This window comes from Myotis davidii, unplaced genomic scaffold (assembly GCF_000327345.1).
Source record: "Myotis davidii unplaced genomic scaffold, ASM32734v1 scaffold248, whole genome shotgun sequence".
Lineage (NCBI taxonomy): Eukaryota > Metazoa > Chordata > Mammalia > Chiroptera > Vespertilionidae > Myotis > Myotis davidii.
This window is the reverse complement of record NW_006299220.1, coordinates 1,011,995-1,013,774: the sequence shown is the minus strand read 5'-3', so window position 1 is coordinate 1,013,774 and position 1,780 is coordinate 1,011,995. Positions and strand designations below refer to the sequence as shown.

General features: G+C 40.1%; 1 protein-coding gene across 1 annotated transcript in view; it reads right to left on the bottom strand.

Annotated features, from left to right (window-relative positions):
* DNAJB4 (DnaJ heat shock protein family (Hsp40) member B4) overlaps positions 1-1,780 on the bottom strand; it is a 71,534-nt gene that overhangs the window by 45,006 nt on the left and 24,748 nt on the right. The window lies entirely within an intron of this gene.

Genomic DNA, 1,780 nt, shown 5'->3' with positions numbered 1-1,780 from the left:
GGCAAAGTCAGCTCCTCTGCTTCTCCCAGTCTCATTTCTGTTTTACCTGGAACCAGCTTTTTTTTTAATTGAATTTATTGGGGTGACATTGGTTAATAAATTATATAGGTTTCCAGTGTACAATTGTATGATACATCATCTGTATCTTGTAATTTTACAAGTCAATATCTATATATATAAAAGGCTAATATGCAAAGTGTCCCCTCAGGAGTTCGACAGGGAGTTCGATCGCTCGCTATGACATGTGCTGACCACCAGGGAGCAGTGTGGAATGAAGGAAGGCCCCAGGAGCTGCTGGCAGCCGGGAAAGAAAGGCCAGCAGCCGGAAGGCCCTGATTGGCCCTGATCGCCATCCAGGCCTCGGGATCCTATCCGTGCACAAATTCATGCACTAGGCCTCTAGTATCTCAATAAAGTTGAAAAATAAAGTAAAATAGTATTCCACTTTTTGTCTACAAGAAAAAGATACTTGTGAGGAATTTCTGAAATAATATTTTACATTTAGAAGGAAATTGTGGGACTGGTTCTTACACGAACTCACTCCATACATAGTTTCACAATATTAAAAGTAAAAAACACGCCCTAACTGGTTTGGCTCAGTGGATAGAGCATCGGCCTGCAGACTGGAAGGTCCCAGGTTCAATTCCAGTCAAGGGCATGTACCTTGGTTGCGGGCACATCCCCAGTGGGGGGTGTGCAGGGGGCGGCTGATTGATGTTTCTCTCTCATTGATGTTTCTAACTCTCTATCCCTCTCCCTTCCTCTCTGTAAAAAAATCAGTAAAATATATATTAAAAAAAAAAGTAAAAAACACGAACACACATTAGGAAATTAGAAATTTATGTAATTTTCACTTTGTTCTTTTCTAAAGTTTCTCCTCTCCCAAGCAGCCACGAGAATCACTTGGAAAACTTAATTGGCTGACCAGAGAAAGGGATTAGCATTAGTCTGTGGCCAAAGTGAAACCAACAGCCCCTCATAGTAAGACAAACAGTAACAGAAAAAAAAATGTCTGTATTACAGAGATGAGCAGGAAAGGAGAGGAATAGGCTGCTGTTTCACAGAACTGTTAGGCTCTTAGCCAATCAATAAACTAATTTTTGAACAAGTTTGTTTAACTCTCCAACTATTTATAACTCTAAAATTAGTAGACCTAATTCCAAATACAATGAGCACCAACTACTGTACTTGCTTAAAGAAGGACATTTAAAGTAAGAGAAAAATAGTATTTCTACAATAATTCAATTTTAAATAAATGGGTTTCAATTGTTTGAGTTTTTAATATTTTAAAATATAGCCTTTTTATTAATCTAGATTAAATCAGCAAATCAAGGCAACAGTTATTGAGACCCTACTATGTTATGTGCCCTGAAGAATACATCAGTATAAGGCATGATCCCTGCCCTTAGGAGTTAATAATATCCTATCTAATAAAAGAGAAACATGGTAATTGGCGTGCGACCGCTACCCTTCCCATTGGTTAATCAGTGAGATATGCAAATTAACTGCCAGCCAAGATGGCGGCTGGCAGCCAGGCAGCTTGAAACTAACATGAGGCTTGCTTGCTTCAGTGACGGAGGACTCCAACATTCCCCGCCTGCCTTGTCAGCCTCTGAGCTTGCAGTTTAAGAAACATTGTAACAAACATAGAAGCTAAACAAAACCCCAGAAACCTGCTTCAGCGAGCCCGGGATCTCAGAGCTGGAGTTATACAATGTTTTGAATATAGAACCCAAACAAACCAGGTACCTTCTTTCAGCAGCAGAGGCCTCAGAGCTGG